Source organism: Emys orbicularis, chromosome 22, assembly GCF_028017835.1.
Source record: "Emys orbicularis isolate rEmyOrb1 chromosome 22, rEmyOrb1.hap1, whole genome shotgun sequence".
In the NCBI taxonomy this organism is placed as follows: Eukaryota; Metazoa; Chordata; order Testudines; family Emydidae; genus Emys; species Emys orbicularis.
The window spans coordinates 1,107,780-1,125,568 of NC_088704.1; the positions used below are offsets into that span (position 1 = coordinate 1,107,780).

The window sequence follows — 17,789 nt, forward strand, 5'->3', positions numbered from 1 at the left end:
CCCTCCGGCTCCTATGCGGAGGCCTGGCCAGGCAGCTCTGTGTGCTGCCCCGTCCGCAGGCACCGCCCCTGCAGCTTCCAGAGGTCATGGTTGCACGCCAATGGGAGCTGCGGGGGTGGCACTTGGGATAGGGGCAGCATGCGGAGCCCTTTGGCTGCCTGTACGTGTAGGAGCCGGAGGGGGACATGTTGCTGCTTACAGGAGCCGCGCAGAGCAGGGCAAGCCCCCGACTCCGCTCCCCAACTGGAGCGCCGAAGTGGGGCAAGCCCTGAACCCTGCTCCTCGGCGGGATCTCAAGGGCCAGATTAAAATGTCTGAAGGGCCAGATGTGGCCCCCGGGCCATAGTTTTCCCACCCCTGCTCTAGCCCCTAGTCCACAACACAAGTTACTGTATAATCAGTACAACTGGATGCAACTGTAGCATTTACTCAAGAGATGCCCAGTAGGATTGGAATTAACAGAGATGGTTCAAATCACGATTGTGTCTGGCACAGCTGTGTTGTGGAAGTTTATACAGTGTTATTGTACATTACATATGGCTTAAACAGGTGTTTATTTGTCCCAATTTAAATGTACACTAGTGACTCACAATCAGTGGTTAGTCCACATTAGGGAATAATATCCTTCAAAATTTAATGTAAAAAACCTATTACAATCTACGTGATATTGGGCAAAAAGTCTTCAAAAGTTTTCTTCCTTTATACCTTTAACTCAAAACCAACAGAATGAATGTTTTAGAATTAAAAAAGTCACTCCATCTGGAGCATTTCTGGACAAAGTTGCAGAGCTTCAGAGGGGTATGGAACAGCTTCCATATGAGGAGAGATTAATAAGACTGGGACTTTTCAGCTTGGAAAAGAGACGACTAAGGGGGGATAAGATAGAGGTCTATAAAATCATGACGGGTGTGAAGAAAGTAAATAAGGAAGTGCTATTTACTCCTTTTCATAACATAAGAACTAGGGGTCACCAAATGAAATTAATCGGGCGCAGGTTTTAAAAAAACAAAAGGAAATATTTCTTCACACAACGCACAGTCAACCTGTGGAACTCTTTGCCAGAGGACATTGTGAAAGCCAAGACAATAACAGGGTTCAAAAAAGAACTAGATAAATTCATGGAGGATAGGTCCATAATTGGTTATTAGCCAGGATGGGCAGGAATGGTGTCCCTAGCCTCTGTTTGCCAGAAGCTAGGAATGGGCAACAGGGGATGGATCACTTGATGATTACCTGTTCTGTTCATTATGGCATTGGCCGCTGTCAGAAGACAGGATACTGGGCTAGATACTGTTCTCCCCTCCTCAGCTCCCCCTTTTTCGCCAGCATCCTCTTTTTTGAGAACCTGAAATATGGTAACCCTAGCTGCAACGGTCTGTGCCTTGCTTCTTGTTCCTCTTGTTTGATTATGTATGCTATCAAAGACACTTCGCTGGTTTGCATTAAAGGTTGGTTCTGAATCCACTGCACAAATGCTAACATCAGCAAATAGTCTGCAACTCAAGTCTGTTGACATGCGATTTTTTAACTACTTATGCGCATAAACTTTTAACCAACAGACTGGTCAGTTGCGCTGTAACCTTTCAGGCCAGTATCTGTTGCAACAGATATACACTGGGAGGCAGCCAAAGGAATCCCCTGTGGATAGGTTATCTGAGTCCTCCCACTATTGTAGCTACTCCCTGATTCTCAGGGAAATGTGGGGTGACAGAGGGTAGAACCACTGATCCCACTTGAATCAAGAAAACCTTTCCCTTCCATTGTGTTGATGAGGTCTCCCAGGTGGAAGAAACTCTGAGAAAGAGTCAGAGAGTTCTTTTCCATGATTATCCTGAATCCTAGATGGAAGAGGCAACAAATTATTTTGGATTCTGCATCTTGAGAAGACCCCTTCTTCTGCCAGTCATCCAAATAAGCAGACGCACCTTTACTGCAGCAGTTCTAAAAGACATTTCCATAAGTAATTTATGCTATCATGCTAAACATGAGTTTCTAAGATCTACACGTTTTTCTTCCTTTTTTCCAAAATGTTTCAAAAAGAGTTTTAAAGTATTTTTGGTAATTAAATAAATTAGTTTGTAATACTCTCTTGCAAATCTGAATCATTTATTTTTCTTTGCACTTTTTCCCTTCCTCAATCAGGGCTGCATACTAGCTTTCAGTATAGTGAAGCTCATAAGGAATAATGGGCTTCTGGCTCTTACTATTTGAAAAATAAATTTTTTATCGTGTATGCAAAAATAAACATTGCTAGATTTCCAGTCTGAATTCCCTTGCTAATTAGAATCTAAAACATTTAAGGTCGTCTGCTAAAAATATCTGACAAATATTAAGGCTCCCGTAGAAGTATTTATTTCCCTTAATGGCTTTACAGGAGATATTTAACATAAAGAACAACTCTTCCTCATAAATTTTTCTTATGAAATAGGAACATCAGTGTCTTGGTAGAATTGTGCAGTAACTAATATGTTCCATCAAGTTATTCTTTGAAGAGAAGGGGAGCAGGCGAACTGAGATTATGGCTGATAACATTTTTACTTAGCGAAGTATGCTTAGAAAGTCCAACTGTAAATTCTGTGAGTAGAACTGCAAATGTTTAAGAAATAACGGAGTAGCCCAACAGATCCTGCTCTCCATTTCTGTGCAAAGAAAATGGCGTTTTGTATCCTATGCTGATGAGCAGCAATTTTAGGGGGGTAAGGAAGTTGATTTTTGCTATCACTAAACGTACATAGCAATTTCTACTTGCTTACATGCATAAGGAAAATGTGTCTCCTTTAAAAAAAAATAAAACACACAAAAATGAAGGTTTAGTATTTTGCAGAACTGCCCTTACATACTTACAGTGCTGTACACAGCTGAGACTGTCGGAGTGAAGATCCGATCCTCAAGGGGTTGCTGCACAGGACCTCTGGGAATTCTATAATACATCAAGTTAAGGAAAACAAACGGAAAAAAGGATTGTGTTCTATAATGACAAGAGCATGATACAAACGGAAAGCACTTTCTTTGTTAAAACATCTAAAACCACCTCTCTAGTGTAAGCAGATACACAAACATCTCCAAAGGCACTCACATTCAACCAAGCAGATACAATCCTTCAGGTTTCCTAAAGTGAGTAAGTATATCCCCCAAGAATTGATTTCCTGGACAAATATGACAAGAGAAACTGAAAGCAAATCCAGTTATTTAACAAACCACAAAATGTTAGTCTCAACCTCCATAACCTCCCCCCCACACACACACACCTCTGCTCTTTAAACTCTACATTCAGTGAGACAAACTCTGCTAATCAGCATTGAATGCTCTGACAAAGGCCTGGCCTGTTTTGCTAACCATGTGGGAATTATAATTGTTTACTTGTTTGTTTTACAAAAACAACAAGGAATCCAGTGGCACCTTAAAGACTAATAGATATATTTGGGCATAAGCTCTCGTGGGTAAAAAACCTCACTTCTTCAGATGCATGGAGTGACAATTACAGATGCAGGCATTATATAATGACACATGAAGAGAAGGGAGTGGAGAACCAGTGCTGACAGGGCCAATTCGATCAGAGTGGATGTAGTCCACTCCCAATAATAGATGAGGAGGTGTCAATTCCAAGAGAGGCAAAGCTGCTTTTGTAATGACCCAGCCACTCCCAGTCCCTATTCAAGCCCAAATTAATGGTGTTAAATTTGCCAATCCTCAACATCCATTAACTCTAAAGACGTGACAGTCCAGAGCATCCTGCTGGATCAGGCCCTGTAACCCTTTACTTACAAAAAGTATTTCTGAGACTTCTGTTGACAGTGGCCAGTGTGATATCAGCCGTATAGAAAAGCTTATTGTCAGTGCCACAAAGTATATAAACCAATTTCATGCCTTTAATACTACTTGAACAATCAGAAAACCAACTACTTTAGTGTTTAAAATCGAAATAAAATGTTTGATTTTTAAATGCTGAAGCTCTCCCTAGAACAGTTCTATCATTGTTAGAGCAGCATCGAAAATTGTTTGCGACCTTTTAAACTGTGTTTCCATGAAATTGTCATGAAGAATGTCAACTTCTCAGCAAGGAAGCTCAAAACTGAATTCTTAATCATAAGCACAAACTACGTTCAAAAATTCATAATTTTATTACCTTAACTAGGTTGAATCAGGTAGATTTGGTATTTATCCCTTTGTTTTTTACAGTAAACACTTTCCACACAAAGCCAGACCATAAACCATAGCCACACCATAAACATCCTCTCTTTTTGCTCAACAGATAATAAAACTTTTCCATTTTCTAAAAGATATACTCTAGGAATTATTTTGGGGCAGTTCTCTGGCCTGTGTTATACAGGAGATTAGACTAGATGATCACAGTGGTCCCTTCTGGCCTTGTAATCTATGAATCTCTGTTGCCTGCCATTTCCTATAATTTTTTAAAGAAAAGTCTTTAATTCTGCTTCTCCAAAATAGGAATAAGTTGTAAACTCTATAGGACAGAGTGTTAGAGTGAAATCCTGGCCCCATTGAAGTCAATGCCAAAGCTCCCAATGACTTTAATGAAGCCAGAATTTCACCCTTGAGAATTCCACCATGATTTTAACAATTTCCATCCCACCATCAACCTCAGCCTGGACCAGTCCACACAAGAGATCCACTTCCTGGACACTACTGTGCAAATAAGCAATGGTCACATAAACACCACCCTATATCAGAAACCTACTGACCGCTATACTTACCTACATGCCTCCAGCTTTCCTCCAGACCACATCACATGATCCATTGTCTACAGCCAAGCCCTAAGGTACCACCGCATTTGCTCCAATCCCTGAGACAGAGACAAACACCTACAGGATCTCTATCAAGCATTCTTAAAACTACAATACCCACCTGCTGAAGTGAGATTGACAGAGCCAGAAGGGTACCCAGAAGTCACCTACTACAGGACAGGCCCAATAAAGTAACAGAACACCACTAGCCATCACCTACAGCCCCCAACTAAAACCTCTCTAGCACATCATCAAGGATCTACAACCTATCCTGAAGGACGATCCCTCACTCTCACAGACCTTGGGAGAAAGGCCAGTCCTCACTTACAGACAGCCCCCCAACCTAAAGCAAATATTCACCAGCAACTACACACCACACAACAGAAACACTAACCCAGGAACCAATCCCTGCAACAAACCGTGTGGCCAACTCTGTTCGCATATCTATTCAAGGGACACCATCATAGGTCCTAACCACATCAGCCACACCATCAGGGGCTGGTTTACCTGCACATTTACCAATGTGATATATGTCATCATGTGCCAGAAATGCCCCTCTGCCATGTACATTGGACAAACTGGACAGTCTCTACACAAACAAATAAATGGACACAAATCAGACATCAAGAATTGTAACATTCAAAAACCAGTAGAAGAGCACTTCAATCTCCCTGGACACTCACCAACAGACTTAAAATTGGCAATTCTTCACCAAAAAACTTCAAAAACAGACTTCAACGAGAAACTGCAGACCTGGAATTAATTTGCAAACTAGACACCATCAAATTAGGCCTGAATAAAGACTGGGAGTGGCTGGGTCACTACAAAAAATAATTTTCCCTCTGTTGATACTCACACCTTCTTGTCAACTGTTGAGAATGGGCCACATCTACCATGATTGAATTGGCCTCCTTAGCACTACTAAAAATAATTTTCCCTGTTGATATTCACCCTTTCTTGTCAACTGTTGGAAATGGGCCACATCCACCCTAATTGAACTGGTCTCATTAGCACTGACCCCCCACTCGGTAAGGCAACTCCCATCTTTTCATATGCTGTATATTTATACCTGCCTACTGTATTTTCCACTGCATGCATCTGATGAAGTGGTTTATAGCCCACGAAAGCTTATGCCCAAATAAATTTGTTAGTTTCTAAGGTGCCACAAGGACTCCTTGTTTTTGCTGATACAGACTAACACGGCTACCCCTCTGAAGCCCTTAAGTCTGGTCTACACCTAAAACTTAGGTTGACATAGCTACCTTGCACAAGGCTGTGAAAAATTTTGCACCCTGAATTCCATAATTAGGTTGAAATAACCCTTGGAGTAGATATAGCTAGGTTGACAGAAGGATTCTTCCATCAACCTACGGCCTCTTGGAGAGGTATATTATCTAAATCAACAGAAGACCTCTTTCCATCAGTGTAGGAAGTTTCTAGACTATGACGCTACAACAGCACAACTGCAGCGACTTAGCTTTGCTGCTGTAGTGTAAACATACTCTCAGCTATTTTATTTATGTCCACAAAGTACCATGTACTCCAATGATGCAGCGTAGATAATAACTTAAGATAACATTTGTCCTTTACCTAAAACTGAGTTATTTGTCATCTAAAGTTTTAAGCAAGCCATATTCAACAAGACCTATTCTCCCATTGCAGGATATGAGTAACTCCAGTTAGTTAGTGGGAATTCTCTGTATCCCCAGGGCTGGATAATAGTATCCAATGTGTACAGGTTGAGTTATTGAATAGCCTGCAGCACTTTGTGGAGATGACAGCAGTGAGGCTTGGTTCTCATACACTCAGAACTCTGCTCCAGCTGCGGAAAGCAATAGCATTTGGCCTTTCAGAAGAAAGGATAACTTCATGTTTCCTGCTGATCATGTGACCACTGCAGAACCTTGTTGATTCAAAGGAAGCTTTCGTTTCAGTCTGTGGGTAACCATTTTTGTGAAGAAGCCAACAAGGAAATGTGAAAGACTACCTTTGCTATTCCATCCCTTTCCCAAAACTTGTTTAAGATACAGTACAGTAACCCAAGAGACGTAACAGTTTTATTATCTAATTGAGCAAAAGCAGTGGAGGTTTATTGTGTGGCTATGGTTTATGGTCTGTCTTTGTGTGCAAAGAGTTTACTGTATATAACAAAGGGGAAAATACTAAATTTACCTGATTCAACCTAGTTAAGGTAATAAAATTATGCCCTTATGTTCAAACTGGCAGTTGTGAAAGTAGAGAAAACATTGAGAAGAAACATTGCTTATTGGAAGAGAATCCATAGCTATGCCAACACAGGCCCTGTAGTGTAGAATACCCTAAGTGACTTGCTCAAGAAGTCTGTGACAAAAGAGGGAATTGAACCCAAGTCTCCTGTGATCCAGTTGAGAGCCCTAATCTTTAATTACTGGATGGGAAACTCTAACCTAGGAAACAGTGACTCTGAAAAAGAACTGGAGGTCGTGGTGGATAATCAGCTGACCATGAGCTCCCAGTGTGATGCATAAACGAAGTAGGAGTAGACAGGTTATTTTACCTCTGTTTTGGCACTGACGCAACCACTGCTGGAATACTGTGTCCAGGTCTGGTGTCCACAATTTAAGGATGTTGATAAATTGGAGAGGGTCCAGAGAAGAGCCACAAAAATAAATAATATAGCAACAGTAATAGTATAGTTATAGTTATAGACTCAAAGATCTCAATCTATTTAGCCTAACAAAGATAGGTTAAATGAGTGACTTGATTACAGTCTGTAAGTGTCTTCATGGGGAACAAATATTTAATGATGGGCTCCTCAGCCTAGCAGGGAAAGGTATAATATGATTCAATGGCTGGATATTGAAGCTAGACAAATTCAGACTAAGGCATAAATTTTTAATGGTGAGAGTACTTAACTATTGGAAAAATTTACCAAGGGTTGTAGTGGATTCTCCAGCACAGACAATTTGGAACTCAAAATTGGATATTTTTAGAATATAAAAACGACCATACTGGGTCAGACCAAAGGTCAATCTAGCCCAGTATCCTGTCTTCTGATAGTGGCCAATGCCAAGTGCCCCAGAGGAAATGAACAGAACAGGTAATCATCAAGTGATCCATCCCCTGTCGCCCATTCCCAGTTCTGGCAAACAGAGGCTATGGACACCATCCCAGCCCATCCTGGCTAAAAGCCATTGATGGACCTATCCTCCATGAATTTAACTAGTTCTTTTTTGAACCCTGTTATAATCTTGGCCTTCACGACATCCTCTGGCAAGGAGTTCCACAAGTTGACTGTGCGTTTCTTTTAAACCTGCTGCCTATTAATTTCATTTGGTGACCCCTAGTTTTTGTGTTATAAGAAGGAGTAAATAACACTTCCTTATTTACTTTCTCCACATCAGTCATTTTATAGACCTCTATCATATCCCCCCCCTTAGTCGCCTCTTTTCCAAGCTGAAAAATCCCAGTCTTATTAATCTCTCCTCATGTGGAAGCCGTTCCATACCCCTAATCCTTTTTGTTGCCCTTTTCTGAACCTTTTCCAATTCCAATATATATTTTTTGAGATGGGGCAACCACATCTGCATACAGTATTCAAGATGTGGGCGTACCATGGATTTATATAGAGGTAATATGATATTTTCTATCTTATTATCTATCCCTTTCTTAATGATTCCCAACATTCTGTTCGCTTTTTTGACTGCCGCTGCACACTGAGTGGATGTTTTCAGAGAACTATCCACAATGACGCCAAGATCTCTTTCTTGAGTGATAACAGCTAATTTAGACCCCATTATTTTATATGTATAGTTGGGATTATGTTTTCCAGTGTGCATTACTTTGCTTTTCTCAACATTGAATTTCATCTGCCATTTTGTTGCCCAGTCACGCAGTTTTGTGAGATCCTTTTGTAGATCTTTGTAGTCTGCTTTGGATTTAACTATCTTGAGTAGCTTTGTATCATCTGCAAATTTTGCCACCTCGCTGTTTACCCCTTTTTCCAGATCATTTATGAATATGTTGAATAGGACTGGTCCCAGTACAGACCCCTGGGGGGACACCACTATTTACCTCTCTCCATTCGGGTGGTTTTTTTTTTTTTTTTTAGAAAATAAAACTTTTTGCTTTACCAACCTGTTATAGTAAGTATAGTATAGTTTTACAGAGTATTCAAAACAGATGGAAGAGCAGTTAAAAAATATCTGTACAATCATTACTTCACTCCTTTCTCACAACCCACCTCTAAACAAATAATGAAGTCAGAATTTCCTTAAAGAATTTCCCTCTCTACAGAGTCTAGGTTTTTGCATTAATGCACAACAGAGACATGGCAAGATTTTGTACATGTTTTGGTTGTGTTATGTTATCTAAAACTGAAAATATATAGCAATTTATTACAGTATCACATAACGAGAATTTCTATGGTTTCTCTGTGATGCTATACACTTTCAAAAATGGACTACCGGAAACCATCTATGGTATTGTTTTTCAAAATGGATACATTTTCCTCATAATGGTTCCTGTCACCCAAGCTTATTTTCAGCCCCTAGCAACTGTTTTTAACCTAGTAGGAATCACTGGCCTCTTTCTTCACTTACTGCTTGGCATAACAAGTAACAATCTTTTCATAAAAATTAAAAAAAATCATGACTACCAAAAGGGCAATACAAGTGCAACAGGGCAATAAAACATGTATTTGAAGCACTCCAAAAGAAGGACTTCTATTTTCTTGCAGAATATAGCAAGTCTCCCACCAGCTATCTTTAGGGTTATGTAATCTCTATACATGATCCCACTTGCATTGTATTAAATGACTTAAAATAAAAGGTAAAAACTATCAGCAAAATTATAGAGAACAAAAACAAATGCAAACATTCAGCTTAATCCCTTTTAACTTTTTGGTTTCAAGAATTAAAAAATTATGTAAAGATGTAAAAATGGTACATGCATTGTAAAGCAGCATACATCACTACTGTAGTTTCTTCTGTATTTAAGATACTCAGTAAAAATACAGAACATTAAAATCCTAATTGTAGATGCGTTAGTTTAGCAGGGTTTGGAACCTGCATCACTGACACTCCAGGGACTTTCAGAAAATAATGCTAAGACAATAACTCAAACCTGATTTATTTATATAATACTAAGGAAGAGAAACTTGAAATAGTCAAAGCTTTTCAATACATAGCAGGTACTGAAATTCCATGATGATCCACCCCTCGCGAAGGCTTTTTGTTAACCACATTCATTCTTACCTGGCACTGGACTTTAGTCTCCACTGAGCACCTCCACAAAAGGATTAATTTGATTAATTAATAAGGAATTTGTTTCTTAAAACCTGAATGCAATCCATAGTCTTCCTCCTTTGGTTTGCTGTTAGCATAAGGCTGCATTCACACCACCCTGCTACTTGTTCTTAAAGCCTGCAGTCTATCTTGCCCTCACAAGAAAAGCTTCTGAACCACTGCAGAGCACAAAGATATTCTTAAAGCGATAGCTACAATGGGAGTCCTTAGGCAATACCAGCAATACCTATCTGCTGACATACATCTATTTAAGAGTTCAATTTGCTAGTTAATGCTTCTTCCAAACTCTGTTCAAAAAGCTTTATCTCTGTTCAAAAATGGCAGACACAAAAGATTCAGTGGCATATAAAGCAGTTTCCAAGACTGACTGTCAATGCCAAATTTCAAGGAAGCTGGTAGAGGAATGCAAAGATTCTTTTCTGTATTACAGTACATGTTTCCATGCTTCTCAGCTCTGGTGGAACAGCAGCTAACCACTCTACCTTCCTCTTTTTCTGCCTCATTTTAGCTGTATGTAGCCACCAAAAAAGGGAAGGGAGTTAACCGTACATTCCTGCTGGAAAGCCCAAGTAGGATGAAATCAAAATAGACTACCACTTGATAAAAGCTAGAATTAAAGATTTTAAATGGGTAGACTCACCTAAAATACACTATGCTTAATACAGATACTTTATATGGAGGGTTTGGAAAAACCCATTGTTTCTTGTTGGAAGGACAATGAAATCTCAGCCTAAACTTCTCAACCACACCACATTTGCAATACAAGTTTACCTCTCAGCTTGTCCATTACAAAATAACTGATTACTCCCCCCAAATGCAATAACTTGCAACACCACAAACCCATACTATTTAGTAAGTCCTTCATGAATCAACTCGCCCTTCTAAATAAATTCCTGTTCTGACCGGCTACTTTTCAGAAGCTGAGGAAAGGAAACCTGATACGACAAACAACTACAATCTTAAAAAAAAAAAAACATACCATGTGACGTCACATATGGGAGGCTAGGAAATAAATTGATCAAAATGAAATCATATGCTCATCATATTTTGAAATATTTATATTTATTATACCAAAAAAACACCCTACATTCAAAGAACACTAAGGTTGTAAAGTCAAGCACTACAAAGTTAGAAAATGCCAGAATTAGAGTTGCCTGTACAACCTTCATTCAGTCCCCTTGTACATATGCATTTTGACAGAGTCTTTAATTACTTGATCACATGCTATTTTTCCACAGGATCCCAGCCTCATTCATTTTCTTTCTACTGGGTATGACAGATACCCAGTATTATACAGACTGCACTACAAGCATATAGCTAAGCAGTGTTTATTATAACAGAGGTAAGAGACAATCAACATCGCAAAATCAAAATGTGGCAGTCATTTAATTTACAAAAGGATCTATTAAAGAAGAGGCTTAATTTAATTTATAAAGAACTGGGGAGAATCTAACAATTTGAAATGTATATATTCACTCACCAATCTATTGTCCACCCCTGCCCACAGCATAACCATAAACACACCCCAGGTAGACACTAGGAGCATTAACAGAGGGGGTGAAAATAGTTATAAATAATAGGCTATGGATTAATAAAAAGCCTTGATGAAGTAATGTCACTCCCAGGAAATTAGTAATATGCCTATGGTGTACACTGCATGCCTATAAAACCCCTAAAAGAAACAAGTAGACATTCTGCATAAAATAGTAACTTTATTTTAGTTATCCCAGTTGCACAGTTTTCTGGTGCACTGTGCTTAGATATCAAAATAAAACTATGAATCAGAGGTCTGAGCCTATCATAAAACATTTTTAAAAATCTCCTTTTTCTTTTTTCAGAGTAGCAGTCGTGTTAGTCTGTATCCGCAAAAAGAATAGGCGTACTTGTGGCACCTTAGAGACTAACAAATTTATTTGAGCATAAGCTTTCGTGGGCTACAGCCCACTTCATCGGATGCATGTAGTGGAAAATACAGTAGGAAGATATATATATATATATATATACACAGAGAACATGAAACAACGGGTGTTACCATACACACTATAAGGAGAGTGATCAGTTAAGGTGAGCTTTTATCAGCAGGAGAGAAAAAGAACTGTTTGTAGTGGTAATGAAAATGGCCCATTTCCAGCAATTGACAAGGAGATATGTTCTTTTGTTCTACATTTTATGTTAAATCTTACTGAGTTCGTTAGAAAGAAGAGATCTTCAACAATTCTCAAACTTAAGGTGAATGCATATGTTTAAAAGGCACTGGTCACAGTTTTCAAAGTTAGATACCTGTTTCTATTATTAGGTACCTAAATAAAAATGCCGATTTTCAAAGATGAGCACCCACAAATCTTGCTAAAAATCAAGGTGAGATGCATGTGCTCAACGAAATCTGGCCTCTTTTATCTAGGTGTCTAATTATGATATTAGGAACCTAACTTTAGATTTGAAAATTTCTGCTTTTATATGTAACAAGTTAAAATACAATTTATTGCTGAAGGGACACTATCAGGTCAAATTTTCTAAGTGTCTGACATCTGCGTTTGTCTATCTAGGTGCTTATATGCGACCCCCCCGCCCACATCATAACACCTCACAATCCTTAAATTAAATCTTTAAATCTAAGGGCTTATATGACCCTCATCATCATCACAACTCCACACCTCACAATCCTTAAATTACATGATAATTATGCTTAGATTAAATGACTTGCCCACACAGGCAGTCTGTGTCTGAGCTGGCAACTGTACCCAGATTTCCTGAGTCTCTGTCCAGCTCCCAGGCTACATTCCCACCACAGAAAATCCCTTCACCCTTCTTTCTTGTGAACAGATTCAAATTGTACTTCAAGATTCAGCAAGGAAGTAGCTTCCATAATTATTTCTTTACAGAATGGCCTTTAGGACAAATAGCATTACTGAACTCTGTTTCAACATTTTTTGGACCAATGTTAAGGTCGCTACTAGAACATGTAAAGTAAATTTTCACAGCTATGTCATTAGCAAAGTGTATTAATTGTAAATTTAATGAAATATCTATTTAAATTACTTTAAATGGTAATTTCCAGTCTTTTTAACTTTTAGATTTATTTTGTTAAATGATAATGTTGTAGCTATGCAGTTTTCATATGGATTATATAATCACATTTGCAAACCTAACTCTGAGATAATCAAGTTTTGTGTTCGGAACATAATATTTTACTTAAATTTGTGAATAATGTTCATTACCTGTACTTATTGGCTCAATCTTTCATGAGTTGTGACTGCCTTGTTCTGAATTACTGATCACTAAAGACTTTATGGCTCTGTACGATTCATTTTTATAAAACCACTAATGGGATTCTGTTCAAATTATTTTCCTGTTCTTAGCTTGTGTTGTTTCACAGAAATTGAAAGTGGTAAGGCTTGTTAAGTAATCTTGTCCATCCCTTTGTTTCTCCATTGTTGCAATGTCCTGGTGAAATCGCTCGCCGTGCTCGTCGCTCACTGCTCCGCAGATCGGTGGAAAAAAATCTAGATGAGAGTGCAAAAAATGTATCTTTAGTGACATATTGCAACCAAGGCTTTTGTATGCCTTGAGGAGGTTTTCCACCAACAACCTGTAGTTGTCTGCCTTGTTGTTTCCGAGAAAATTTATTGCCACTAACTGGAAGGCTTTCCATGCCGTCTTTTCCTTGCCACGCAGTGCATGGTCAAATGCATCATCTCGAAGAAGTTCACGAATCTGAGGACCAACAAAGACACCTTCCTTTATCTTAGCTTCACTTAACCTTGGAAATTTTCCACGGAGGCACTTGAAAGCTGCTTGTGTTTTGTCAATGGCCTTGACAAAGTTCTTCATCAGACCCAGCTTGATGTGTAAGGGTGGTAACAAAATCTTCCTTGATTCAACAAGTGGTGGATGCTGAACACTTTTCCTCCCAGGCTCCAATGACTGTCGGAGTGGCCAATCTTTCTTGATGTAGTGGGAATCTCTTGCACGACTATCCCATTCGCAGAGAAAACAGCAGTACTTTGTGTATCCAGTCTGCAGACCAAGCAAGAGAGCAACAACCTTCAAATCGCCACAAAGCTGCCACTGATGTTGGTCATAGTTTATGCACCTCAAAAGTTGTTTCATGTTGTCATAGGTTTCCTTCATATGGACTGCATGACCAACTGGAATTGATGGCAAAACATTGCCATTATGCAGTAAAACAGCTTTAAGACTCGTCTTCAATGGATCAATGAACAGTCTCCACTCATCTGGATCGTGAACGATGTTGAGGGCTGCCATCACACCATCGATGTTGTTGCAGGCTACAAGATCACCTTCCATGAAGAAGAATGGGACAAGATCCTTTTGACGGTCACAGAACATGGAAACCCTAACATCACCTGCCAGGAGATTCCACTGCTGTAGTCTGGAGCCCAACAGCTCTGCCTTACTCTTGGGTAGTTCCAAATCCCTGACAAGGTCATTCAGTTCCCCTTGTGTTATGAGGTGTGGTTCAGAGGAGGAGGATGGGAGAAAATGTGGGTCCTGTGACATTGATGGTTCAGGACCAGAAGTTTCATCCTCTTCCTCTTCCTCATCTGACTCAAGTGAGAATGATTCTGGTGCATCAGGAACCGGCAGTCCTTCTCCGTGGGGTACTGGGCGTTTAGCTGATGGAATGTTTGGATAATGCACAGTCCACTTTTTCTTCTTTGACACACCTTTCCCAACTGGAGGCACCATGCAGAAGTAACAATTGCTGGTATGATCTGTTGGCTCTCTCCAAATCATTGGCACTGCAAAAGGCATAGATTTCCTTTTCCTGTTCAACCACTGGCGAAGATTTGTTGCACAAGTGTTGCAGCATATGTGTGGGGCCCACCTCTTGTCCTGATCTCCAATTTTGCAGCCAAAATAAAGGTGATAGGCTTTCTTAACCATAGTGGTTATACTGCGCTTTTGTGATGCAAAAGTCACTTCACCACAAACATAGCAGAAGTTATCTGCACTGTTCACACAAGTACGGGGCATCTCTGCTCACTTTGGCTAAACAGAAATGTGTCCCTTTGCAAAATCAAACACTGACAAATAAGAGAGCATGACACTGTATGTTTCTAGAGCTGATATAGGGCAATTTGTTCATCAGAGTGATGTAAGCTTCGTTATGATTGCATCATCCATGACTTCTAGGAATAACATGATGCAATTCATATCATGTATGACGCAATACCAGCTTCAGATTGCATCATTCATTGTTTTGCCTAAAAAGCAAGTACTGTCCAAACCCAGTCATAGATTTATTCATAGATCCAGTCAAAGATGTATTTTAGTCATTTCTGGTTTAAATTGAGATCCCTTCCCTTTATAACTCACTTATCCTCCGCCATTCCCAAGCCAAGGGTCGTATATACTGACCCAATAGCATATCTTGAAAACTAGACCCAATCAACAATTTTAAGCATCATTTTCGTTCTCAGTGACCCAGAATTAGTAAAGTTTGACTACATTTATTTCAGAAGCATTTTGGCTGTAGAGCAGTGTTACATGTCATTAATCCTAGTTCTAGCTTTGAACAATCCTAAACACTTCTTTTTCCTTTCTGGAGCCACATTCTGTCATTTGACTGAGCTTGCAGCTCTCACTGAACTCAATGGGAACAGAACACTGGCTAGATTTTCAAAAAGATCCTGAAGGAGTTAGGCACACAAACTCCAATGAAACACAGTGGGAGTTGAGAAATGAATTCCCCTAGGTTCCTTTGAAAATCTCAGCCTGAGAATAAAATTTGGCTTTCAAGCATACACCTCCCTTAAAATGTTTGACCGACTATATTATTCTCCCTCCACCCCTCGGTCACTCAGGGCTTGTCTTCACTACCCGCCTGGATCGGCGGGTAGAAATCGATCTCTCGGGGATCGAATTATCGCGTCTCGTCGGGACGCGACAATCGATCCCCGAATCGATGCACGTACTCCACCAGCGCAGGTAGGAGTAAGCACCGTCGACGGGGGAGCCGCGGCGGTCGATTTGCCGCCTTCCTCACAGCGGGGTAAATCAGCTCGGATACGTCGAATTCAGCTATGCTATTCGCGTAGCTGAATTTGCGTATCTTAAATTATTTCCCCCCCCCCCCAGTGTAGACCTAGCCTTATATTACTTTTACTCTTTCCTCATAAACCCACCGCTCCAGCTTCTTGATCTGTTTTGATTAATTGTATCTTCCTTCCAGTTCAATGACATATGTCAGAGATCCCCACAACTATACCTAGTATTTTGCATGTACACTCAGCAGTGTCAAATAGAGAGGAATTACTGTGTGTGGCATACAACACACGGTTTCTGCCTTTCCATACTAAAACTGCATTAGCTTTTTGCTGCCATATTGCATTAAAAGGGCATACTCGATCTGCCACACACACTCACCTGTAAATCCTTCATTTAGTCTTAATGCTTTTAAAATATCAATTCCAATAAATATTTGTTTCAGATAATTTTGCCCTAGATATTGCCATATTGATTATCTGGATTTTATAGATGTTTGCAAAATCTCCCCATTAGTATCAAAGTATGAATTCAATATGTACTTTGTCCCCTCTGCACAATCATTAATGAGGATAAACAAGAACAGGCCTTCTACCAATCCCTGATGCATACCACTCAACAACTCACATAACTTGATATGTCACTTATCATTATCTCTCCTTTAGTCCTTCAGTTTTCAATTCAGTATGCTTCTGATAGTCAAGGCAAAGAGAATACTTAAAGATTAGGTGAAACTATGTACCAAAAGCCTTATTAAAGGTTAGTTTCATCAACTGTATTCTCATGTTCTTCCTACTTTTGTAATTTTATTTAAAAAAGCAGCATGATCAGTACCAGTTTTAGGCAGCTGCAATAGTTACACCTACTGGCAAACACTTATTATCTGTGCCCCATTAGTCCCGCTATTGCATCTGTAAATTAAAAGGAGTTGAGGCAGCTCATCAGTGTATAAATCATCTGGGGACCCTGCTTCACTATGACGCATTGCATGTAGTCTGTAAGTCATCAGAGGGAGCGCGATATCAGGGTCTCGGCTGTCAGCCAATATATAGTACACCACTTTGAATGTGAAAAGAAAAAAAAATCCAGACAATTATTTTCCCCAATATAAATGGATTTTTAATTGTGGCCTGACTTATTACCTATTCCACACATCTCTTGACTGTATCTATATCAGGAAATAAAAGTTGGTGTGATTTATATGAATTTTCAAGTTGGATATTGACAGATCCTCTTGGAAGAAACTCGCATATAGCCCAGCTAATTCTGCTGGAGTTTTTCTTTGTTTTTTGTTGGGGTTCACATACAATAAGTAAATTGTATCCACAAAAAACTGGATTTTAGCATGAGCTTTAGAAGATATCTGTATTTTCATACACTCTCTCCTAACTGCATGCCAGAACACAGCTTTTCAAAAGAGAAACTGATGAACATATACTTGAGGTCTGTACTGAGCCACAAAATATTAAGAAGGCTTGCCACAAACTCCATGAGGGAAGAACTAGCCAGCACCCTCATAAATCAGTTTGACTAAAAGAGAATCAGAAATGTAACTCATGCACAGACAGGCACACTGTGTACACTGTCATAGAGAACTTTTCATCACTTAATTTGTTTCTACAGTAACTCCTCGTTAAGGTTGTAGTTATGTTCCTGAACAATGCTACTTTAAGCGAAACAATCTTAAGCGAATCCAATTTCCCCATAAGCATTAATGTAAATGGCGGGGGGTTAGGTTCCAGAGAATTTT

General features: G+C 39.5%; 1 protein-coding gene across 3 annotated transcripts in view; it reads right to left on the reverse strand.

Annotated features, from left to right (window-relative positions):
• Nucleotides 1-17,789, reverse strand: part of EIF4G3 (eukaryotic translation initiation factor 4 gamma 3) — a 437,959-nt gene that overhangs the window by 339,828 nt on the left and 80,342 nt on the right. For all 3 annotated transcript variants that reach the window (XM_065421392.1, XM_065421390.1, XM_065421391.1), the window contains exon 2: nucleotides 2,845-2,920. The gene's annotated coding sequence lies outside the window, so the exon portion shown is untranslated. The remainder of the gene's footprint in view (nucleotides 1-2,844; nucleotides 2,921-17,789) is intronic.